The sequence below is a fragment of the Gorilla gorilla genome, chromosome 21, assembly GCF_029281585.2.
Source record: "Gorilla gorilla gorilla isolate KB3781 chromosome 21, NHGRI_mGorGor1-v2.1_pri, whole genome shotgun sequence".
Classification (NCBI taxonomy): domain Eukaryota; kingdom Metazoa; phylum Chordata; class Mammalia; order Primates; family Hominidae; genus Gorilla; species Gorilla gorilla.
The window spans coordinates 66,071,414-66,097,451 of record NC_073245.2 but is presented as its reverse complement, the minus strand read 5'-3'; the positions used below and the strand labels follow the sequence as shown (position 1 = coordinate 66,097,451).

General features: G+C 43.5%; 1 long non-coding RNA gene across 1 annotated transcript; it reads left to right on the top strand.

Annotated features, from left to right (window-relative positions):
• The first annotated feature begins 6,546 nt into the window (after positions 1-6,546).
• LOC109024341 (uncharacterized) lies at positions 6,547-22,592 on the top strand. Its single transcript, XR_008674472.2, has 3 exons — positions 6,547-6,678; positions 9,661-9,875; positions 22,242-22,592. It is a non-coding gene; the product is annotated as an uncharacterized lncRNA (long non-coding RNA).
• The last annotated feature ends 3,446 nt before the right edge of the window (positions 22,593-26,038 follow it).

The following is a 26,038-nucleotide window of genomic DNA, read 5'->3' as shown; positions in this document are numbered from 1 at the left end:
GCTTTCAGTTGAGAAGGTGCTTCCCCTAAGAAACGTCACCTGACCCATCAGTGTCAGGGCTGGTGTGCCTTGTGAATTGCTCTAAAGGGCCATGTTTTAATATTAACATTAGGTTGGTGCAAAAGTAATTGTGGTTTTTGTCATTACTTTTATGTATTAGATATGTATGTCTCTTAACCACTGCTAGCAATGAGCCAAGGCTACCCCTTAACAGGGGTTATAATGTGTAATAAAGACAATCAGTAACAAAGACACGTATTGTGGAGCCTAAAGCAGCGCCATCTTGGAAGCTAACCCGACATGTTGACTTCTGATTAACCCTAGTTCCCCAGAAGGCCCCCAAGATTTCCAGATTGTCTATTGTTCCTGTGTAAGAGCAGGTAGTTACTGTAAATTCTGCCCTGAGGTCAAACAATCCAGATGTTATTGCACTTCAATTGTCCTAAACATCCCTTTGTAGTCACCTTTCCCTATAACATAGAAGTTCTGCCTCTGGGGGATAATGACACAAGGATCCACCATCTTGTCTCACCACCACCTAAGACACAAACATGTTTTCTGTTTGTAAGTCCCTATGAAATGTTATTTTCCAAGAAAATCGTTGTGTCAGCCACTTTCTTTGGTCTTTTAGCTTCTTAGGACTTTTGGGGTAGGTTTGCATAGACCTGCTCACCACAGAACACACATGTATAATTTAATCCTCACAACAACACTATGAGGTACTGACATGGTTTGGCTGTGTCCCCACCCAAATCTCACCTTGAATTGTAGCTCCTATAATCCCCATGTGTCATGGGAGGGACCCGGTGGGAGGTCATTAAATCATGGGGTGGGTTTTTCTCATGCTGTTCTCATGATAGTGAATAAGTCTTACAAGATCTGATGGTTTTATAAACGGCAGTTCCCCTGCACACGCTCTCTTGCCTGCCACCATGTAAGATGTGCCTTTGCCTTCCTTTGCCTTCCACCATGATTCTGAGTCCGTTAAACTTCTTTTTCTTTACACATTACCTAGTCTCTGTTATTTCATCATAGCGGTGTAAAAATTGACTAATACCTGTACATACTATGATTATCCCCATTTTACAGATGGAAAAACTAAGGGCTAGAGATATATTGTGACAGGCTCAAGCCCATATAGCTGCAAGTGGCAGCACCAGGATTTGAACCTCCATTGTCCATCACCAGAGCTCGTGTCTGTACCACCAGACTTTCCTCATCCTCATCGTAATGAGTGACTTTCTCCCCACTGGACTGAGGGAGACGACTGGGGTCTTTGCTACGCTAAAGTATATCTGCAGTTCCTACTGCAATGGTATCTGGCACAAAGAAGGCGCCAAATGCATTTTTGTTTATTGGCCTTGATGAAAGGAAGGAGGTGCTGGCAAAATATCAAGGGATGCGTGATCTTTTAAAAAATGTTTTGAATCATTGCTAATTAAGCAGCTCAAGAATTGATTAAAGGGACGGAACATAGAGCCAAGAGGAAAAAAATACGCAAGAATGGAACTTTAATGAACCCATTCAGAGGGGTGTGTGGGCAGAGAGTCACCACGGGATATGGTATCTGGCTTTTCCCAGAAAAACTAGTTCAATGACAAAACAAATGATCATAGTGACATTCTTTGCATTTTGATATTCTTAGATTGGTGGGCAAGAAGGAAACATTAGGAAAAAGAGAAAAACTAGAGTCATTGCAACATGCTGGAAGGCATTGAATACACAGACCTTTGGCTAAACAGTTGTGGTCTTTATAATTTTAACATTCATTTGCTACTTCACTGACTATTTACTATGTCTTTAGTATGTGTGCGTCAATGCTCCCCTAGGGAACAAAACAAAGTTGCTGACCACCTGGAGTTTATAGATGAGCCACGCAGGCTGACATGGTAGCCACAGGCCTCAAGTGGCCACTGAGCACTTGAATGGGGCTGGTCGGGACTGAGATATGCTGTGAGAGTAAAACACACACTGGATTTCAAAGACTTAGTTCAAAAAATGAAAATAAAATATCTCATTAACAATTATTTTATGTTGATTACATGTTAAAATAATAATATTATGGACATACTGGGTTTAATGAAACACCACTATTATAATAAATATAATAGTATTCATTTTCTTTTTACCTTCTTTTTTTTTTTTGAAATGAGGTCTCACTCTGTCATCCAGGCCGGAGTGCAGTGGTGTGATCACGGCTCACTGCAGCCTTGACTTCCCTGAGATCAAAGCGATCCTCCCACATAAGCCTCCTGAGTAGCTGGGACTACAGGTGTGTACCATCATGCCCAGCTAGTATAATTTTTGTATTTTTAGTAGAGATGGAGTTTCACCATGTTCCCCAGGCTGGTCTCGAACTCCTGAGCTCAAGCTCTCTGCCTGCCTTGGCCTCCCAAAGTTCTGGGATGACAGGAGTGAGCCACCACGCCTGACCTCTTTTTACTTTCTTAATATGACTCCTAGAAAATTTTAAATTTCCTGTGTGGCTTGCATTATATTTCTGTTGGGTAGCACTGTCCTAGAGGTGTATAAGCTAGTAAATAATACATATATTAATATAATACTTCATAGTGATGAATGCTTTGAAGAAAGTGAACAGGACAAGAAAATGGAGCCATATGGGAGGTGAGGGCTCTGGCAGGATTTCATAAGGGGCTTCCATGGAAGTCTTTTCTGAAGAGGTAATATTTGATTATCCAAAGATGCAAGGTCGGGCACGGCGGCTCATGCCTGTAATCCCAGCATTTCGGGAGGCCAAGCTGGGCAGATCACCTGAGATCAGGAGTTCAAGACCAGCCTGGCCAATATGGCAAAACCCCGTCTCTACTGAAAATACAAAAACTAGCTGAACATGGTAGCACATGCCTGTAATCCCAGCTACTTGGGAGGCTGAGGCACGAGAATCGCTTGAACCTGGGAGGCGGAGGTTGCAGTGAGCCAAGATGACGCCACTCTGGCAAAAAAAAAAAAAAAAAAAAAATGCAGATGAATCTTGATTCCTAGAGAAATTGCTTAGACTCTGTTTTTTCATTGCGTCACCAGCTAAAATAGTCAACGAATAATCATAGAGAAACTGAGGGGGTTAAAAAATGTGGAAATAGTTTGTACATTCTTCTGTGATGGCCTGACAGGCTTACAAGCCAGGAATAATTATTTTCTCTTGTAAACAGTCAGCAAATGTTCAGAGAACCATCTTATTTAGGCACAAGTAATAAAAATCTTACAAATAGATTTTTCCTTCCCTGTAGCTATTTGTAGCTACATTATCCGTTTTTATTTAATTCTGATAAAACAACACACATGTCTGATGATGGAGGGGGGTGGGGAAACCATAAGCAGAACTTCATGTTCCTCAAGGGTCTAGCTTAATTCCAAACAATAATTGTGTTTCCTGTCTCAGCAGGATAAATGTACAGCACAGGAAATCCTGTATAGAGTGGGCAGAGGCACTTTTCAAATTTCCCATATGAAGAGTATGCTATTATTGGAGTAGGGTAATTTGAGCACCTCTCACAAGTATAGTATAAAAACTTAAACCCAGATTAGAGAGTTCTGCCCAGGGGAAACGAAAGTAAACAAAAATTGAAGCAGTGAACTGTTGAAACTCTAAATGCCGTTGAACTCTGAGCATGAAGAAGCCCTCCAAACAGCCCGCGCACACAGTCAGAGAGCTGTCGTTAACTCAGATTCTATCATTTACAGGTGCCCCATGTTCATGACATGTTAATTAGGCTTGACAATAAACTCAGCATTTGTTTCATATTAGAACAATGAGATTTTATACATGACTCAAGGGCTATATTTAGTGAATTCAAATCCAATAAAATAAATTATTTCAATGCTTCTACATTCATATTTGGGAACCCTAAGTATACCACAGATCATATCATGCTGTTGACACCAAACCTCACCCACCAAAACCTTGAAATAGACCAGATAACCTAAACTGTGGGAATTAGGACTGTTCCTACCACTTAAGAAAGAGTTCTCCTGCGTTTGCTATATTTCCAGAACTTGGCTTTACATGAATCAAAGACATGAGATCTCTTCCCCCATTCTCCACTTACTCCCCAAATGAAAAGAAAATGAAAGAAAGGCCAAAGAGTATTTCCTTTATTTTCTAAAATTATTTCCAACTTTTCCTAGTGACTCTTAAAAATAGAAATGTGGCCAGTGGCTTACTGGTCGGATCCTGAGCCGATGATTCAATGCCATGAGACGTTATTTCGTGAGACATTCTCTAAGGGAATCCAGGGAAAGAATTCTGTCCTAGTCACTCACGTATTATGCTTTTAAGAATGAGGTGTGGCCAGAGTTCTCAGAGATCCTTGAAGAGAAAATTATTTGCATTGTTTTTTCTGTTTGTTAGCACTTTAAAACTTAAAAACAGTTGGGACAATTCTACTCACTGTGTGGGGACAGCATGGTGTGTTTGAAGACGTGCCCAGAAGAGCACAAAAAGTGACTCTTTCTCTCCCCCGTACCACACACTCAAATATATCTCACCTCTCTATCTCACTCATGATTCACGCATCTGCAAAAGTTCACAGATAGCAGATTGGCTCTCCAATCAAAATAACAATGCCAGTAAAGAAACCTCAAAGGGTCCAGAAACAAACATTCAAACAACAGGGTCCTACGAAAATTTCATTAGAGAGGAAACAGGTCCTTAGAACAGAACAAAATTAAACAGAAACTCTGAAGGAAGATGAGAAAGAATACTATGAATGTGGTTAGCTAGAAAGCTATTCAACAGCTTCCTTGCTTCCCTAATATCCAGCTGCAGGAATATGCCAAGGGGAGAAAAAAAAAATCTCTCTTAGTCCTACTAAATGTAGGAAAAGTGCTATTCTGACTCCAAAGCTGAGCTGTAGATGGCAGTGAGTGGGTGGGAAGGGAATGTGAGCCGTCCCTAACAACAACAGAAAGCCTTCTGCTAGTATCCATTCCCAAACTATAAACACTCAGAGACTCCTCGCCAAGCACATAATAAAAATTTCACCTCCCCCCCAACCATGGTTTCCTGTAGTTTGTACTATTCAAATGCAAATTGTGATGAATATCAGCGTGGACTCTCCAACTTAAAGAACTCTGATTTTTTTTTTTTCGTAAGTATCCAAAGCTTCCCACTGAGAAGAAAGCATCATTTAGGAGATACTCAACTGGTTGAGAAATATATGTGCTTATTTTAGAATTGGCACAAGAATATGTAAAACGATCCACTGATAATGATCACCCTAAGGGATGTCACACCCAAACGCCTATTTTTGCAAACAGAAAAGGAACAAATACAGCATTCTTTACTGAAAACTCTAAAGGAGATCCTGCATCATAAATTACAGACCTAATCTAAGAGTCAAGCAATGTTTACTCTAAAAGGTGACATTCCGAAATTTTCCTACAATCGGATTAGATGGAAGAGCACATTTTCTTTCTTTCACTTGGGAAGTAAGCCCTACCATAATTCTCTTTTAAGGGATGAATCATAAAGCCCCCACATCTGACAATGGATTAAGTCATTTGTTTTGTTTCTGGGATATATTCTATCCTTCACTACAACTGGGATCTACAATTTGTTCTAACATTTTCTGGCGATTTCTGATTTGTTCAGACAAAGACCAGAAGCTTAAGTCCCACGGAATTAACTGGTTGGATTATTACCAAGGTGGAACAGAGCCAGAAGGTTAAGAACATACACATCGTGTGCTCTTGGGACATAATATCTGCCTTCGCAAGGATGGTATCATTTCTCAGCCTCTCACCCACCAGTTAGCTCAACTAACTGGAAATGTTTTTCTTTCCTTTCCCTTTTTTTTTTTTTTTCCTAATTTTTTAACAGCAGGAACAGAATAAACTGGTAATAAATCAGGCAAGCAATTTTTTTTTTTTTTTTTGCTTCTTGGAACATACTAGAAAATAATAGTAACTTATTTGTTGCAACACTGATATCTCTACATTAACCAACAAGCCAAAAAGAAGACGAAAGAAAAAATTAAGAAGAGACAAAGAGGGAGGAGGATGGGGAGGAAAAAAGAAGGAGGGAGGGAGGGACAGAGGGAAGGAGGGAAGGAGGGAAGAAGAAAGGAAGGGAGGAAATTTTCTGATTCTAAAAAATCAGAAGTCACCAAAGTAGCTTTCATATTCAACTAATTGAAGAGTATGTTTAAATAATATTCCATTTGCCTAGTACTTCACAGTTTCACATACATCAGCAATTGGTTGCCCGATATCATTAATCATCTTTTATACTGGAGGAAACCAATGATTTCAAAGATTAAATAATTTAAGAATGATCATGTACCTAGTACAATATTGAGCCAAAATAAAACTTGGTATTTCAGTCTGCTATGGTTTGAGTGTTCGTCACCTCCAAAACTCTTGTTGAAACTTAATTGCCGATGTGGCAGTATTGAGGGGTTGGACCTTTAAGAGGTGATTAGGTCACAAGGGCTCTGTCCTCATGAATGAATTAATTCTTTCATGGATTAATGGGTTAATGGGTTGTTATGGGAGTGGAACTGGTGTCTTTATAAGAAGAGGAAGAGAGACCTGAGCTAGAATGCTCAGCCTCTGTGCCATGTGATCATGTGATGCCCTGTGCAGCCTTGCGGCTCTGCAGAGGCCCCATCAGCAAGAAGCCTCTCACCAGATGACTCTCCTCAACCAGCTTCTAGAACCGTAAGGAGTAAATTTTGTTTCTTATAAATCACCCAGTTTCAAGGATTGTGTTACAAGCAATGAATCAGACACAGTCTTAGTTAATAGTTAATAGTAATAGTTAATAGTTTTCATCATGACACTAGAGAGCTTTCATTTATTCTGGTTCTGCTACGATACTTACATTAATCTCACATTTTCACAGGTATTTCCCAGTTTTTATGAACCCTCTCCCAAAATTATTTTGTGAGAAATTAAAGCACTGCACAACGTTGCAGCCACTGAAATTGTTCATAGTACAGATCGCATCTGTAGATCCATCTCCTTCTGTTTTGCTCGGAAAACACATTGACTCGGATGGTGGGCCTGTCTTCCTACCCGGTTTCTCTTTTTTTCTTTTCTTTTCTTTTTTTCTTGAGACAGGGTCTCACTCTGTTGCCCAGGCTGGAGTGCAGTGGTATAATCACAGCACACTACAGGCTCTATCTCTTGGGCTCAAGCAATCCTCCTGCCTCAGCCTTCCAAGTAGCTCATCTACAGGCATGCACCACCACACCTGGCTATTTTTTTTTAATTTTATTTTTAGTAGGCACAAGGTCTCACTATGTTGCCCCAGGCTGGTCTCCAACTCTTGAACTCAAATGATCCTCCTGCCTCAGCCTCCCAAAGTGTTGGGACTCTAGGCGTGAGCCATCCTGCCCTGCCTTGCCCAGCATCTCTACCCAAAGGAAAGTACTCCTGCTTCATAGAAGTGCTTCTTAATGGGGGCAATTTTGCCCACCAGAAGACATTTGGCAACATCTAGAGACATTTTTGGTTACCACAACTATGGGGAAAGGAGAGAGGTACTACTGGTATCTTAGTGGGTAGAGACCAGGGAGGTTGCTAAACATCCTATAATGCACGGGACAGCCTCACAACAGATAATCATCCAGCCCAGAGTATCAGTGTTGCCAGGGATGAAAATGCCCACTCCGTGGGAATCCTGCTGAAGTCACATGACCCTGTGGGCTTACCCTCTTCTGACCCCACAGCAAGGAGGGGCATGAGACCTAAGCCTAGGCACCTGAGATTCCCCCTCCCCAGGACTTTGCCAGAGATATCAGAGAAAGTATTCTTTTATTTATTTATTTAGAGATCAAAACCTTAAGGCTGACGTAAATCTGGTCCCACCAGGCTGAAAATGAAGATAGGGAGAAGGAAACAGAATCGACAGGGAAGGAGAGAGATCTGAAGACTGAATCAGGCCCTGCATGTTAGGCTTTTGAGCTAAATGGGCCTCTAAATTTCATTTCTGTAGGGGGATTTGTTGTAGAAGTTTTTCTTAAACTACTCTCAGTTGACTTCCATGATTTTCAAGCAAGAGTCCTGGCTAACACTGAAGCTGATGAGTGAGTGTTATTATTATAAGAACACACTAACTACATCTAACTAATATTTTGAAAAGCCTATCATTCATCAATGTCAGCATTTCGGCTACTACTAATAACAAATAATAATGCGGCTCATAGGTCACAAGTAAAATCTCTTACATGTTACGTGTACTTTTTAAATAAGGGATTATCAGAATCACTACTTATTTATCTGTTTGTTTTAGCTAAACAAGAAGGAGACAGACAAGGTTTTGTGGCTCATAGACCAAATCAAAGACCCAGCACTTGAAATAACTTGAGGAGTTACAGATGCCAATTTGATCCCAATATCAGATCCCAAATGACAAGGCAATTAATTGATAGACAACCTGACATTCCGTAGGATATTTGCCTGAGTCTTTGACTCACCTTGGACAATTGAAGTCCAGGACTTCTTTGTTGTTGTTTTTTTTTTTCAATAGTTTTGGGGGCACAGGTGGTATTTGGTTACACGTATAAGTTCTTTAGTGGTAATGACTGAGATTTTGGTGTACCCATCACCCGAGCAGTCTACGCTGTACCCAATGTGTCTTTCATCCCTCACCCCTTCCCACCCTTCCCCCGGAGTCCCCAATGTCCATCTCATCATTCTTATGCCTTTGCATCCTCATAGCTTAGCTCTCACTTATAACTGAGGACATACGATGTTTGGTTTCCCCTTTCTGAGTTATGAAATCCAGGAGTTTGTTTATAAGGGACCTCTTCCAGACAGCATTTCAACGAATCTTCACTAGTATGGTAAGAGGCACATTAAACTCAACATGTCCAGGAGGGTCAGGACAGGCTCTCTCTGAGTTGAGATGAAGCTGAGAGGCAGGGGAGAGACTGAGGCAGTGAGGGAATTCAGGTGGACAGCGTACCAGAGAGCAAAATACTGCAGAGAGAGCTCCAGAGATCGGCAAAGGGCCCACCGGGGGTCTTCAGCTGAGCTCTGATCGGCACACACTAGCAACACCTACCTGAGGCTGTGCAAAGACCTGGATCCAGCTCTTTTTTTTTTTCAGTTATTTATTATTTAACAAATTTTTATTATTTCTCATGATTCTGTGGGCTTCCTGGGCAACTCTGCTTCACAACAATGAACTCCGTCATATTTTCTTTTCTTTTTTTTTTTTTTTTTTTGAGTCGGAGTCTCGCTCTGTCGCCCAGGCTGGAGTGCAGTGGCTCGATCTCGGTTCACTGCAAGCTCCGCCTCCCGTGTTCATGCCATTCTCCTGCCTCAGCCTCCCGAGTAGCTGGGACTACAGGCGCCCGCCACCAAGCCGGGGTAATTTTTTTGTATTTTTTTTTTTTGGAAGAGACGGGGTTTCACTGTGTTAGCCAGGATGGTCTCGATCTCCCGACCTCGTGATCCACCCGCCTCAGCCTCCCAAAATGCTAGGATTACAGGCGTGAGCCACCACACCCCGCCTGCATGCCTTTTAAGTAAAAGTGGTAATGAGAACTGCAGAAGAAATTTCTGTGCAAAGCAATGTGGTTGAAACTCTGGTTTCTGTGCACCAGCAACTGGGTGCAATACTTGTAGAATCTGGGTATCGTATAGAAAGTCTAAGCACAATAGTAATGAGTAATACTATTCCTGTTTCTCTAGCTCTTTGCTGGAATGAACTCCAACCAGCACCCACAATACTGGGAGTCACAGTGATGTTTGTCATTTGCATGATTCTTCAGAGACTGCAAAGCCCATGATCTGGGTTCTAAGGTATCCCAGTGAAGAAGCATGTTCCCGGGTCAATCCTTTACTCTCCCACCCTAACCTGTCTCATGGAATGTAAAGACACATACGTCCCACGCTTAGGTTCTATAGTAAGTAAAAATCACACAGATTTGCTCATTAATTCAGTGAGTGCGTATTGAGCACATCATGCCACGCACTTATGCTAGACATTGAGGATATATTTTGGTTCATCGTAACATGGCCAGCTGCCTTCATGTAGTTCACAGACCAGAGGTGGAGACTGACAGATTATGTCTTAGTTCGTTTTGTGTTGCTATAACAAATACAACAGAGGAGGTAATTGATAAAGAAAAGAAATTTGTTTGGCTCTTGGCTCTGGAGCCAAGATTTAAGGCTCTGGCAAGAGCCCTCTTGCTGTGTCATCTCACAGTGGAAGCCAAAAAGGCAAAGAAGTATGAGCCAGCAAGAGCGGCCAAACTCATTTGATAACTAACCCACTCCCACAATTACACCATTAATCCGTTCATGAGGGCAGAGCCCTCATTTGACCTAATCTTCTTGTTTAGGCCCTGCCTCTCAATGCTGTTGCACTGGGGATTAAGTTTCCAACATACGAACTTTGGGGGACACATTCAATCCATAGCAGGTGTTATCCAATCAGTACAATGAAGTGTGATCAGGTGATGACAGGGGATGGGGGTACAGAGACAGCTGCCCAGAAAGGGGGGCCCCAGGACCCCCAGAGTAAAGAAGCTAGATTCCCACGGTGCCTACCAGGATTCAGCAAGGAAAGCAGGTTAGGCTGTTCAAAGACCTGACAAGCAGAGAGAAAATGGAGAGAGAAGAAGGCCAGAAAGGAAAACCTTTCGGCCCGGCGCGGTGGCTCACGCCTGTAATCCCAGCACTTTGGGAGGCTGAGGCGGGTGGATCACGAGGTCAGGAGATGGAGACCATCCTGGCTAACACGGGGAAACCCCGTCTCTACTAAAAATGCAAAAACATTAGCCGGGCGTGGTAGTGCGTGCCTGTAGTCCCAGCTACTCGGGAGGCTGAGGCAGGAGAATGGCATGAACCCGGGGGGCGGAGCTTGCAGTGAGCAGAGATCTCGCCACTGCACTCCAGCCTGGGCAACAGAGCGAGACTCCGTCTCAAAAAACAAAAAAAAGAAAACCTTTCAAAACGTGTGGACCTTGTGTTTCAGTTAAAGAGAGTGAGGGCCGTGGGAGCTGCCCAAAACCCAAAAGCTGGATTCCAAGGACATGAGGTGGTCAGACAGTGGAGAATGGCCTGGAAGGAGAGAAAAAACAGCCCCCCAGCAGAATGTGCAATAAGACAGAACATTTGGGACTTTTAAAAGTATATAAATACAAATGTATATCAACATAAATGTCAAAATGTTAACAGTACTGTAGATTGCATTACAGTTAATTTTCATCTTTGTCTTTTTTAATTTAACCATATGTTTCTGATTTGTTTTTCTTTTTCTTTCTTTTTTTTTTTTTTTGAGACAGAGTCTCACTCTGTCACCCAGGCTGGAGTGCAGTGGCATGATCTCGGCTCACTGCAACCTCTGCTTCCTGGGATCAAGCTATTCTCCTGCCTCAGCATCCCAAATAGCTGGGACTACAGGTGTGCGCCACCATGCCCGGCTAATTTTTTGTATTTTTTGGTAGAGATGGAGGTTTCCCCGTGTTAGCCAGGCTAGTCTCGAACTTCTGGCCTCAAGTGATCTGCCCACCTCAGCCTCCCAAAGTGCTGGGTTTACAGTTGTGAGCTACTGCTCTCAACCTCTGATTTTTTTTTTTTTTTTTTTTTTTGAGACAGATCTTACTCTGCCTCCCAGGCTGGAGTGCAGTGGCATGATCTCAGCACTCTGCAACCTCCGCCTCCCTGGTTCAAGCAATTTTCTGCCTTAGCCTCCCGAGTAGCTGGGATTACAGGTGCGTGCCACCACACCCTGCTAATTTTTTGTATTTTTAGTAGAGACGGGGTTTCACCATCTTGGCCAGGCTGGTCTTGAATTCCTGACTTCGTGATCCACCCGCCTCGGCCTCCCAAAGTGCTGGGATTACAGGCATGAGCCATCGCGCCCAGTCAGGATCTCTGATTTTTTTTAATGGTAAATAATTATTCACAGGATTGGGGAAATTTTTTGGACTAGTTTTAATGTGGTTGGAGCAGGACTGTTGCTGGATTGTTGAGGGGAATGACAGACCTTTAAAGGGCAATCCTCCTCCTTGGTTATATATTATAGAACTATGCTGTCAAGAGTTTAAGATGTTCTTCTCATTGCAGATACCTTAACAGTAACTGTGAATTGTCCTACCAGGCCTCAGGCATTTCATATGGATTAACTCAATTCTGCTCAACAGTTCTACTGGATTGGATAATCATTCCCATTTTACTGATGAGAAATCTGAGGCCTGAAAAGGCCTAGGTTGTGTAGCCAATTGTTAGAAGTGCCATTCACTGTGACACAAATTTCTGTTGACAGTGACCTGATATTAATTTCTCTTTTTGCCATCTTTAGTTTTCATCCTAGCTTCTTCTCTCCATCTAAATGTGTCTTTGCACATGTATGCAGGTGTGCTCATGGACTCTGCAGTGGAAAGACTGTGGGCCTCCTTTCTGATCTTCACGTTCCAATAAGATTTTTTTTTTTTTTTTTTTTTTTTTTGAGACAGAGTTTCTCTCTGTCACCCAGGCTGGAGTACAATGGTGTGATCTTGGCTCACTGCAACCTCTGCCTCCCGGGTTCAAGCAATTTTCCTGCCTCAGCCTCCTGTTAACCTGGGATTACAGGCACCTGCCACCACGCCCAGCTAATTTTTTGTGTTTTTAATAGAGACGGAGTTTTGCCATGTTGGCCAGGCTGGTCTTGAACTCCTGCCCTCAGGTGATCCAGCCTCCTCAGCCTCCCAAAGTGCTGGGATTATAGGCGTGAGCCACCGTGCCCAGCTCAATAAGATTTAGAAAGCCAGTAGGATGGTGGTTTCAGGGCCTTATGGAAATGAACTGGAATCGCAGCACCTCCTCTGATTTGCTGTGTGAAACTTGGCAGGTCATTAGCCTCTGAGTCTCAGATTCCCCATCTGTAAAATGAGGGTGATAAAAGTGCCTGCGGCATAGCCCTCTTGGGAAAACTGCAGGACATCAAGTATAATAAGCCTTTAGTATGTTGCTTTGCTCTCCTAAATGCCATATATTACTATTACTGTTTTATTTTTATGAAAAAAAAAAAAGACTCCAAGGGAAAGTTTGATAACAGACTCATTAAGACTAAAAGAGTTTATACCATTTGACCCAAGAATTCTGGGGTTAGAAACCTGTGAATATACTCAAATATAGCCAACATCAAGAGCTATGACCAGGAAGACCACACTGGTAGTTAAAATATAGGACGGTTTCCATACTGGTTGGTCAAGAGCTGCCCTTCAATGCCTCTCCCTGGAATCATCTAGGGCTTCCTAGGATCCAGCAACTAACTAAAGGGTTAACACGCAGCTTTATAGTGGACCTCTCTACCCCTGCTTCTTGAACCACACCTAACTATTTGGAAGCTGCCTCCCACCCTCATCTCCTTCACAAGCACCAGGAACTTATTTGTGTGGTTTCATGCACTTTTTTTTTTTTTTTTTTGACAGGGTCTCACTCTTGTTCCCAGACTGAAGCACAGTGGCGGGATCTGAGCTCACTGCAACCTTGACCTTCTAAGCTCCTCCCACCTCAGCCTCCCTAGTAGCTAAGACTATAGGCGCACCCCACCATGCCCAACTAATTTTTTTTTTGTATGTGTATTTTTGTAGAGACAGGGTTTCACCATGTTGCCCAGGCTGGTTTCAAACTCCTGGGCTCAAGCAATCCGCTAACCTCAGCCTCCCAAAGTGCTGGGATTATGTATTCTTTTTATGGCATAAATCTGTATGCAATCTAAATGCTTCATAATGGAAGACTAGTTAAATAAATTATGACACTTTCTTCCTGTTGAATATTACACAGCCTTATAAAAAAGAAAGAGTTAGCACTAATATGTAGGCATTAAAGACAGATAGGATATATTATTTAGCAGCAAAGGGCAAGTCACAAAAGCATATGTATTGTATAATCTCATTGTGCGAAGTAAATTGAACAGACATTTATGGGTGACTATATATAAAACACATTGTACTTAGTTTTTTACTTTATTATTATTTAGAGAGACTAAACATTAGCAGAACAAAGACTACATCTATACATGTAGCTTGCTTGTGTGTAGGACATTTCTGTCTACATTTGATAGGTATTGTTAATTTAGATATTGTTACTTGGGGGTGTGGAGCTGGAATGCAGGTGATGAATGTTCAGACAGTTTTTTTTTTTTTCTTTTTTCAACTTTTACTTTAGAATCAGGGAGTACGTGTGCAGGTTCAGACAACTTTTATGTCTCACTTTTTACTCCTGTCCTGTTGAAAATGTTTGGCCCTGAGTATGTGCTGCTAGTGTTACTACGTTGCTGTTGTTGCTTTGTAGTGGACAGACTCTGAAAAGACTGTCGAATATTCTGGCCATTGAGAAGGAACAACTTGGCAAGAGTGGCCACCCAGAACCTGGGTGGATGGCCTGCAGCCTACCTCCCCAGTCCTGGGACACTGAGTGCTTGCAACGTGCATGGGAAATGCAGGGTTAATACCCCTTCCCAGGCAGCCTGCTGCCATTGCCTGCAATCCTGTAATTAGGCTAATTACACAGTAGTTTCACAAGTAGGGTGGAAATGTAATTGGCAGCAGGCACCTGAGCTCTCAAAGGTAGAACCTAGAAGGCAGCAGCCTCTGGAGGAGGTGGAGGAGGCAGATGAGGAGAGGAGCTAATTGTGGGGGCTTTATCTAAAAGGATTCTCTCTCCAGACTTCAGAGACTATTCCCAGCAAAGTGGCCCCACTGTGCATTCAAAGGACTGCAACCATGAATGAATCAGTGCAGAAAAGGGGTAAAAAACAAAGTGGGGGCTCTGCCGTCACTGAATTTTTATAAAAGGGGGTTTCTCCATTCATTGAGCAAAAAAGGGGCCTCTAGTCATTGAATAAATATTACTGGGTTCTTTCAGTGTGAAAACCTCTTCGGCAAGCCTTGGGGATCAAAGGGAGCACTTTCAAGGAGCTACAGGCCAGTAGATATTAGCCTGTTGAATTATGGACCTGGTCCTGGCTATTTTATAGTAATCTAACATTTACTGAGTACCCACTATGTGCCAGGCACTGAACCTACTATGTGCCTGGTCCTAGCTATTTTATAATAACATCTAACATTTACTGAGCACCTACTATGTGCCAGGCTATTTATTTATTTATTTATTTATTTTTGAGATGGAGTCTCGCTCTGTCTCCCAGGCTGGAGTACAGTGGTGCAATCTTGGCTCACTGCACCCTCTGCCTCCCGGGTTCAAGCAATTCTCCTACTTCAGCCTCCCAAGTAGCTGGGATTACAGGCACGCGCCACTACACCCAGCTAATTTTTCTATTTTTAGTAGAGATGGTTTTTCGCCATGTTGGCCAGGCTGGCCTGGAACTCCCGACCTCAGGTGATCCGCCCACCTCGGCCTCCCAAAGTGCTGGGATTACAGACATGAGCCACCGCGCCCCGCCCAGACTTTTCTTACATTCATTCATTCAACCTACATCTCTTAATGAGACATACACTACCATTTCACTGGGTCTAGAACATACATTTTTTTTTGTCTTTTAACTAGGTTTGCCAGAGTTAGCAAATAAAATACAGGACTCTGATTGCATTTGAAATTAAGATGAATGATGAGTAACTTTTTAGTATAGATACACCTCCAAGTAGTACATTTTAAATAGAATATACTTATCCTAAAATATTACTCATTTTTTAAAATCTGAAATTCAAATTTAACTGGTCATCCTGTATTTTATCTGGCACCCCTACTTAAAATATTTCTAAAGTCTATAGGAGTCTTAGATCTGATGGGCTTTTATAATTCGTGACTTTTTTCTTAGTGGTTCTAAAATAATGTATTTCAGTGGCTTCTTAGATTGGTTGAAATGCAGTATAGTAGCCTCATTTGACAGATGAGTAGACTGAGGCTCACTGAGGTTAATAAACTCTCCCAGGTCACAAAGCCAGTGGCACAGCCAGGATTTCAGCCCAGACAGGCCACTCTAAGACTGCATACAGGCCGGGCACGGTGGCTCACGCCTGTAATCCCAGCACTTTGGGAGGCCGAGGTGGGCGGATCACGAGGTCAGGAGATCGAGACCATCCTGGCTAACACGGTGAAACCCCGTCTCTACTGAAAATACAAAAAAAAATTAGCCGGGCGCGGTGGTGGGAGCCTGTAGTCCCAGCTACTCAGGAGGCTGAGGCAGGAGAATGGCTCGAACCCGGAAGGCGGAGCTTGCAGTGAGTTGAGATCGCGCCACTGCCCTCCGGCCTGGGCGACAGAGCAAGACTCCGTCTCAAAAAAAAAAAAAAAAAAAAAGACTGCATACATATTACTATCCTTCTAATTAAGAATTCGTATTGTGCCAGGCACAATTCTAGAACTAGAGATATAGCAGGGAAGAAAATAGAAAAAAAAAAAAATATATATATATATATATTGCCCTCATGGAGTTTAACCTGACAGTGTTGAAGGCAGAAAATGAATAATTACATTACATAGTATGTTAGAAGGTGATTAAGAAAAAAAAAACTATGGAGAAAAACAAAGCAAACAAGGGAGGGAAACAGAAGGTGATGGGAGCTGTGATCCTAAGTGGGCGGGGGAGTCAAATATAGTACTCAGTGAAAAGGTGACATTTGAACAAAGACTGGAAGGAGGTAAGAGGAAGCCATGCAAAGATCTTAGGCGACAGCATCCCCCGCAGAGGGTCAGTGACAAAGCCCAGAGGCCAGGGCACATGTGGGATGTCTGAGGAAGTCAGGGAGACAGGTGTTGAATGAAGGAGAGGGAGAGATGAGGTCAGATGGGCTATGGGGAGTGAAGGGGGATCCTGTAGCGCCATTTTACAGACGTTGGCTTTTAACCTGAGGATAACGGGAAACTTGCCAACCGTGTGGTCTTGGGCAGGTGAATTGATCTGAGCTTTACAGATTTTTCCTCTTCTGTAAAATGGAGCTGATAACATGACCTACCCTGTGGAGCAGTTTTATGAATTAACCAAAAATTGTAATGAGCAGTATGAGAGGATGACAGATGCCTTGCTGCTGGGTTTATTCTTTTTATTTTTATTTTTACTGGCTTTTTGTTTGTTTTTTTCTGAGACAGGGTCTCACTCTGTCACCCAGCCTGGAATGCAGTGACATAGTCGCAGCTTACAGAAGCCTCAACCTTCTGAGCTCAAGTGACCCTCCTGCCACAGCCTCTTGAGTAGCTGGGACTGCAGGCATGCACCACCATGTCCAGCTGATTTTTTTTTATCTTATTTTTTTTTTTTTATAGAGACAAAGTTTCACCATGTTACCTAGGCTGTTCTCGAACTCCTGGGCTCAAGCTATCTGCCTACCTCGGCCTCCTAAAGTGCTGGGATTACAGGTGTGAGCCACCATGCCTGTCCTATTTTAATTTAATTTAATTTAATGTTATTTATTTATTTATTTATTTTCGAGACAGGGTTTTACTCTTTCGCCCAGGCTGGAGTGCAGTGGTGCAATCTCGGCTCACTGCAACCTTCACCTTCTGGGCTCAAGCCATCCTCCCACTTCAGCCTTCCAAGTAGCTGGGACTACAGGCAAGCACACCTGGCTAATTTTTTTTAATTTTTGTAGATACAGGATGTCACTGTGTTGCCCAGACTTGTCTCGAACTCCTGAGCTCAGGCAATTTGCCTGCCTCAGCCTCCCAAAGTGCTGGGATTACAAGTGTGAGCCACTGCGCCCAGCCCTGGGTTTATTATTGTTATACAAATATCAAACTTTTTTTGCACTTTGGCAAGTACCTGGCTTTGTTCATGGGCCCGAAGGAAAGCATATATAAATATACAAATTACACTATATGTATGGCTCATGCAGAGTGGAAAGAATTTTAATATCCTGATGATTCATTGCCTCATTTATTCACTCAACAAACATTTCCTAAGTGCCTCTTCATGCCAGGTTCCATGCCCCAGGCACTGGGAATTTGAGAAAGAAAGGACAGAGCCTCAGACTCAGGAGAGTTTTGCCTAGAGCTTGGGCTGTCACTGGTGGCCCGTGGAGTGGATTTATTCTGTGAATGTGTGTGATTTATCAACTCTGAATGGAGTCATTTTAAAATCTGGAACAACTGCCTTTAAAGATAGACATATGTCAAAAAAAGAAAGTCCAGATTTCCAGTTCTCTTGAAAAATCAGGAGCTCTGGCTACCCTGAGCCCACATTCCCCATAGAAACCAGGCCAGGCCTGAGCAGCGGCTGCACCCTTGGACCCAGCACAGGCTTCCCAGTTCACTCTGGTGCCATGGTTCCCAGTTCTTCACCCCCAACCCACTTGGTTCATTTCTTAGCCTTCTGTGGATATTGAGCATTCTAAGTATTTGTGTTTTGACCTCCGGGAAAAGTATCACAGCGGATGTAAGAGGCAGGGACAAATGAGGCCATGATGACTCCGCTGGAGATCCCCGGGATGGCATCACAGAGGGAGGGATGCCAGAACCGAGATTTGGATACACAGCTCAGGAGGCAGGTCAAGGTATTCCAGGCAGAGGCACCACTTGTGCAAAAGCAGAGGGGCAAGCAAGTCTTAACCACTATCAGTTTCATTCACTGCTCCTCATGGATGCCATAGGCAGGTGAGGTCGTTTTCCAAGGCAATATTTTCCACGAGTGCCAGGGTTAAGCGGCTGTCAGTTTGCAAATAAAAACACAAATGGGAAAACTGTATACATTACAATTTTACCATGAAACACACTCAGATTGCATGAGTTTTGCAAAAGAGATGGATCAGAGGAAAGGGACAGGGAGGGAGAACAATGTAATGCATGCAACTTAGGGTTAGGATTATTTCATCACTGAGTGTGTATCCTGGGGTGAGCTGGAGGTCAGAGGCATGAATCCCTGGTTTCCTCAGTGGGGTCCTGTCTCCTTTTTACCTCTCATGGTGACAAGATCTCATTCCACTATGTGTAATTGTAGGGTTTAAAGGTACAGAAATTTTGAATGATAGGAACCCAAAACACAACCCACCTTCTACATTTGATGCTGAACAGAAGAAATAGTGAAATGCAACAAAATTCGGGATAAACTGGTGATGTTAGACATTATGATCTCATATGTGTTGCTGTTTACTATAAGAGTACTTCAGAGTAAATAACGTGACCAGGAGCAGTGGCTCATGCCTATAATTCCAGCACTTTGGGAGGCTGAGGCAGGCAAATCACTTGAGCCCAGAAGTTCAAGACCAGCCTGGGAAACATAGGGAGACTTTGTCTCTCCAAAAACAACTTTAAAAATTAGCCTGATAAGGCCAGGCATGGTGGCTCACGACTGTAATCCCAGCACTTTGGGAGTCCGAGGCAGGCAGATCACAAGGTCAGGAGTTCGAGACCAGCCTGACCAACATGGTGAAACCCCGTCTCAACTAAAAATACAAAAATTAGCCAGGCGTGGTGGCACACACCTGTAATCCCATCTACTCAGGAGGCTGAGGCAAGAGAATCACTTGAACCCAGGAGGCAGAGGTTGCAGTGAGCCAAGATTACACCACTACACTCCAGCCTGGGCAACAAAGCGAGACTCCGCCTCAAAAAAATAAATAAATAAAAATTAGCCTGGCATAGGTGGCATGCACCTGTAGTCCCGGTTACTTGGGAGGCTCAGGTAGGAGGATCACTTGAGCCCTGGAGTTCAAGGCTGCTGTGAGCCATGATCCCACCACTCCACTTCAGCCTGGGTGACAGGGTGAGACTCTGTCTCAAAAAAAAAAAAAAAAAAAAAAAAAGTCTCCAGAGTAAATAATGTGAAGCAGGAGGAAGTGTGTATTAATGAACTTGAATTTGCAACCCAGAGTGAATTAGTCAGTATTTAAAGTATGATAATCAGGAACCCACCAGGCAGTGGCAGTTGCTTAAGTCTTTCAGATATTATAGGACCCTGCACCAGAGGGTTTGCTGGAAAGGATACTAGAAATAATGTTCACTGCTGAAATGAGTGGTGTTCAAGATACAATTGGATAGAATGTATGGGAGATTGGGTGTGATGGCTCACACCTGTAATACCAGTCATTTGGGAAGCCAATGCAGGAGGATTGTTTGAGGCCAGGAGTTTGAGACCAGCCCTGGCAACACAGTGAGATCACATCTCTACAAAAGTTTAAAAATTAACTGGACATGGTGACATCCACCTGTAGTTCCAACTACTCAGGAGACTGACATGAGAGAATTGCTTGATTCCAGGAGTTCAAGGCTGCAGTGAGCTAAGATTGAGCCACTACACTCCAGCCTGGGCAACAGAGTAAGAACCTGCCTCAGAAAAAAAAAAAAAAAAGGAAGGAAGGAAGGAATGAAGGGAGGGAGGGAGGGAGGGAGGATTCCATTATCCTTGCACGGTATAAGAATACAGCAGTCTCTTGAGAGGTCGAGACGGGTGGATCACGAGATCAGGAGATCAAGACCATCCTGGCTAACACAGTGAAACCCCGTCTCTACTAAAAAACAAAAAATTAGCCGGGCGTGGTGGCGGGCGCCTGTAGTCCCAGCTACTCAGGAGGCTGAGGCAGGAGAATGGCGTGAATCTGGGAGGTGGAGCTTGCAGTGAGCCGAGATCACGCCACTGCACTCCAGCCTGGGCGACAGCGAGGCTCCGTCTCAAAAAAAAGAATACAGCAGTATCCACCTGTTAAGATCTCTAGAGCCGTGCTAGAGATATTTATTTTCAATATAATTTATTTAATTGTAAGTTTATATAACCATTTTAATAATGGCTGTGTTTAACAATCAGGTCACAAAATTCCTGAAAATTTAACAGTTGGCTCTGGTGAGCCTAAGAGAACCGGCTTCAGCTCCTTGCTGGTGGGCCTGGGCTGCTCTGCCTAAACTCTCTGCCTGTTGGCACTCGATCATCTTTCAGATCTTGGCCAAGCAGTACTTGGTTAAAGAATTCTCACTGCATTCTGCCACAGCTCGTCACACTTGGGTTAGCTAATTCTATGTACGATTATTGTTTGATTGTTGCCTTGACCACTTATCATGTCAGCTCCACGAAAGCTGGGGCTTTCATCTATGTTTGTCCTGTCCCCTCCTGTATCTCCCATGCCATTCACAGGGCCTGGTACCCAGGAGGTGCCCAATTAACGTCCATTTAAGAAATAAATGGGCTGAGCATGGTGGCTCACACCTGTAATCCCAGCACTTTGGGAGGCCAAGGAGGGTGGCTCACCTGAGGTCAGGAGTTCGAGACCAGCCTGGCCAACGTGGCAAAACCCTGTCTCTACTAAAAATATAAAAATTAGCCACACACACGGTGGCATGTGCCTATGGTCCTAGCTACTCGGGAGACTGAGGCAGGAGAATCGCTTGAGTCCAGGAGGTGGAGGTTACCGTGAGCTGAGATCACACCACTGCACCCCATCCTGGGCAACAGAAACTCCGTCTCAAAAAAAAAAAAGAAAGAAAAGAAATAAATGAATGAGAAATTTCCATTAAGGCTTTCTCTACTTACATGTGCAAGTTTTGATGATGTTATGGAGAAATTAGATAAAATTTTGCACATAAAGAGTGAATGATTTGTTTACTAACTGGCCCATTCCTCAACTCTTTGCAGTAGTTCCATCTTTTTGTACCGTGGACCCTGTTGGTTGTCTGAGGAAGCCTGTGATCCCATTCTCAGGACAAAAAATGCACAGGCTTGCAAAGAAATCCAATTACATTAAAATGCAGTTCCCCTAAAAATGTTAAAACAAATGTATAATATGGTAATATGTGTGCATTTTTATTAACACATTAAGTGACAAGATGCAGTGCAGATTCTAACAACTGTAATTTTGAAATAGCAATAACTATAGAGGATACTTCCTATTATTTGTAACTCTGGTGTAATATGAAAATATCTGGTTTCCACTGGCAACAAAGTCTCAAGGACTGCTAATTCTGCTGTGGTTTGCCTATATTCAAAAGGTGGAAAATAGGCCGGGCGTGGTGGCTCACGACTGTAATCCCAGCACTTTGGGAGGTCAAGGTGGGCAGATCACGAGGTCAGGAGTTCGAAACGAGCCTGGCCAACATGGCATAACCCTGTCTCTACTTAAAATACAAAAATCAGCTGGGCGTGGCAGCACACGCCTGTAGTCCCAGCTACTCAGGAGGCTGAGGTGCAAGAATCGCTTGAGCCTGGCAGGCAGAGGTTGCAGTGAGTCAGGATAGCGCCACTACACTCCAGCATGGGCGACAGAGCGAGACTCTGTCTCAAAAAAAAAAAGAAAAGAAAAAGAAAGAAAGGGGAAAAATGAGAAAATGCAGATTAGAGTATATATGTGTTTTTGTTTGTTTGTCTGTTAATCAATGTATCATAAATTCTATCCCAGGATTGCTTGGGAGTCCGTGGACACCTGGCTAAGGATTCCTGTGGAGAGATCAATTAACCCAAGGGCTCCAGGAGATGCAGATCAAAGACCGCCACACAAGAAAGAGGCCACACAGATAAAGAGCCCAGGACCTGCTGTCAGACCTCCCCAGATTCAGATTCTTAGGCCTGCCCCTTATAGGCTGTGTGACCTCAGACAAGTTCCTTATTTACTCTGAGCCTGAGTGTCCTCGCTCGTAAAATGGGTCTAACAACGACCACCTCCAAGAAAGATCACGATGCCGAAATGACTCAGAACAGTGCCTGGCGTGGAAGAGCTGCTGGGAAAATAATAACTACTATTTCTACATCAGTTTTGCCAGTTCTTTTTGACCTAAGAAACTCCAGCGCTTTTAATACAATCAAACTGGGTTATTGGTGACTTACAGAGGAGACCCTAGGCAGGTAACTATTGAACCTTGAAAACCGTAACATGGACACAGAGTAGAGAGCCCATTTATCTCAACTGGATTCTTCTCAGTGGACTTCGAGCTTCTTATCAGAAAAACACTTTGATGAGAGCGCTTAGTGCTTAACAGCTTAAGAGCAGTTCAAACATGCGCCAGAGGCTTGCTGAGGAGGCCCGCCCTCCAGATTCTGCAAATAGATACACTGGGGTGAGCCTGCAGCCCAATTTGCCCAGGACTGTCCTAGTTAATGCTTGCGGCCCCCGTGTGATTATTAATAGTATCTGTTGTATCCATACGAGTGTCCCAATTTAGATGATCCTATAGATGGTCACTGTTGATAAGGACCATGGCTGCCTTCTCCCTTAGCTGCCAAGCTGTTTATAGGATATTGTTTCTCCTTGGCAGAATTCAGAAAGTAAGTTTGGACCCTCTGGAATTCTGGTCCTTTTCTTCTAGGTTTCAGGCATCATTATTGCATATGAGCTTTGAAGTTCAGAGTAATCTAGATTTAGAATGACCAGACATCCTGGTTTCTTTGACTTTGGATTTTATTTTAAGTGGGAGGGGAGTTACTGAAGGGGTGATTATATATCAGTTCACTTAATCCTTATACTTATATATTAATAGCCCAGGCTTGGTGGCTCACACTTGTAACCCCAGGACTTTGGGAGGCTGAGGCAGAAGGATCACTGAGCTCAGGAGATTGAGATCAGCCTGGGCAACACAGTAAGATCCCCATGTCTACCAAAAATTTAAAAACTTCAGCCAGGTGTGGAAGTACACACGTGTAGTCCCAGCTACTCAGGAGGCTGAGGAGAATCACTTGAGTCCAGCAGGTTGAGGCTCAATGAGCCATAATCACACCACTGCCACTACACTCCAGCCTGGGCGACAGAGTGAGAACCTGTCTCAAAATAAAAATAAAAATATTATCATACTTAATAATAACGCTCTGGGGGTAAACATTGTTATTCCCATTGATGCATGAGAAGAGTAAGGCTCAGAAAGAAAAAATAACCTGTCCAGAGCCTCACAAATGGTAAACAATAGAGTCTGGACTTGATTCCAGATCACTTGAACAACTGCCCTGATTTACAGATCCTCTGAGTTCAACCAAAGAAATGAGCACAAAAAAATCTCTCTGTGCCTGCACGTGTGACATTCTTAACCCTGTCTTTAATACAACTGCCACATCCCAGCGTTCCATGACAGACTGTGGAGCACACCTAAGCCACCTTGCTTGCCATAGGGTTTGGCTCCATGACCTTGATGTGAGTTCATAGATTTGTTTGCAGTTGTGAAAATTAAATGAGAGAGCGAGATTTCATTGTTTGTATGTGTGGAGTGTGTGTGTGTGTGTTGGGGGAGGGAGGAGAACAAGTGATTTTAAATTCAGCCTAAAATTAAATGCACATCGGATGCATTCCAAACGGACCCCACAACCACCAGACTTTTCAAGTTTCAACGATTTCCAAGTCCTTCCCTTTTTTTTTTTTTCTTTTTTTGAGACGGAGTCTCACTGTGTCGCCAGGCTGGAGTGCAGTGGTGCGATCTTGGCTCACTGCAAACTCTGCCTCCCAGGTTCAAGCAATTCACCTGCCTCAGCCTCCTGAGTAGCTGGGATTACAGGCACGCACTACCACGCCCAGCTAATTTTTGTATTTTTAGTAGAGATGGGGTTTCACTATGTTGGCCAGGATGGTCGCAATCTCCTGACCTCATGATCCGTCTGCCTTGGCCTCCCAAAGTGCTGGGATTACAGGCATGAGCCACTGCGCCCAGCCTACAAGCCCTTCTTCTGCCGAGTGCTATGCTAGGTTCTAGAAGAAGAGGGATGTTACTCATTCATCTGCTATGCGTGGTCCACTATGTTCCAAGGTGGGAGATGTGGACAGAGGTGAGCACCTCCAGCCTTCAGGCCACTTATACTCCCAGGTGTAGGTGATAGATAGGCAAAGGCGTGCACTCTGGTTGTTGAGGATGTAGAGCAATTTGACTCCTCCTGCCCCACTTGTGGTCATGTAAAATGGTATGGCCACTTTGGAGAACATTCTGGCAGTTCCCTGTTTGGTTAAATATAGAGTTACCATATCACCCAGCAATTCCACTCCTAGGTATTTTACCCAAGAGAAATGAAAACACATGTTCACACACAGACTTGCACATGAATGTTTATAGCAGCAATATTCACAATAGACAGAAGGTGGAAACAACCCAAATGTCCATTACAAGATGAATGGATAAACAAAATGTAGCATATGCATACAATTGCTCATCCATAAAAAGAAATGAGGTTCTGACACATGCTGTAATATGGATGAACCTTGAACATTACAGTAAGTGAAAGAAGCCAGTCACAGAGACCACATATTTTATAATTCCATTTACATGAAATGCCCAGAATGGGTCAATCATTAGAGACAGAAAGTAGGTTAGTGGTTGTTTAGGGATGGGAGGACATGAAGGAAGAGGGTAATAACGGAAGGGTTTGGGCTTTCTTGAAGTGATGAAAATGTTCTAAGGTCAATGGTGGTGGTGGATGTACAATTCTGTGAATGTACTAAAAACCATTGGATTGTACGGTTTAAATAGATGAATGAAATGATATGTGAATTATATATCCAAAAATGCTGTTAAAAACAAAACAAGTATATCCCGGACCATCAGAGAGAAAATAGAGTAGGAGTGTCTAAATCTTTTTGTGTTGCTGTAAAGGAACACCACAGGATGGATAATTTACAAAGGGAAGAGTTGGGAGGCCAAGGTGGGAGGACCACTTGAACCCAGGGCTTTGAGACCAGCCTGGGCAGCAGAGCGAGACCCTATCTCTGTAAAAAATTTAAAAATTAGCCAGGCTTGGTGGTGCATGCCTGTGATTTCAGCTGCTCGGAAGGCTGAGACAGGAGGATTGCTTGAGCCCAGGAGGCCAAGGGTGCAGTGAGCCATGATCATGCCACTTCACTCCAGCCTCAGTGACAGAGCGATACCCTGTCTCAAAAAAAGAAAAGAAGCTTATTGACCTAGGGTTCTGCAGGCTGTACAAGAAGCATGGCACCAGTATTTACATCTGGTGAGGACCTCAGGTTGCTTCCACTCATGGCGGAAGGGAAAGGGGAGCTGGTGGGTGCAGAGGTCACATGACACAAGAGAAAGCAAGAGAGACAGGAAGAGGTGCCAGGCTGTTTTAAGCAACCAGCTGTCATGGGAACTAACAGAGTGAGAACACACTCACTATAGCAAGGATGGTACCAAGACACTCATTGGGGGTCCACCCCCATGGCCCCAATGCCTCCTGCTAGGCCCCACCTCCAACACTGGGGATGAGATTTCAACATGAGATTTGGAGGGG